This window comes from Triticum dicoccoides, chromosome 4B (assembly GCF_002162155.2).
Source record: "Triticum dicoccoides isolate Atlit2015 ecotype Zavitan chromosome 4B, WEW_v2.0, whole genome shotgun sequence".
NCBI lineage: Eukaryota > Viridiplantae > Streptophyta > Magnoliopsida > Poales > Poaceae > Triticum > Triticum dicoccoides.
The window spans coordinates 18,001,083-18,001,600 of NC_041387.1; positions in this window are offsets into that span (position 1 = coordinate 18,001,083).

Below are 518 nucleotides of genomic sequence, written 5' to 3' on the forward strand. Positions count from 1 at the left end.
ACATCGAGCGCTCTAGTCATGTCTCCCTGCCACACACAAACTTGATGTGTGCCCTCTAACGTTCCGGTAGGCTAGTCGCCCTATATCTTTGACTTGTACACACAAACAATTTCGATGGCTCTCTTCATCGATCTCGCACCCACCCACTTGATCCTCTCTTTGACTCTATCGATAGCTATGACCCCTCCCTCTCTTCTTGTGGATTGCCCGACCCTCTATGTATGATATGGATAGGCCTCCATTTCACACACATTGCATGCAAAATTTTGTTTGAGATGTCATCGACACATATTCCCACAAATAATTCACGAAATCAACCCCCCACCCCAAAACAAAAAAACACTCACGAACGCGGTTTGTATCTCTCACACACCCCACGTAGGTGGGGGGCGTGCATGAAGAGAAGAGGTGCATGCACGGCGCACGTACTCCCGTCTCTTTCCTAACCACACCCGCGCGGGTACACGGTGGAGCTCATTTCTGTATGAAAAAGGCAGCCCACGTGGTAATTTGGCACG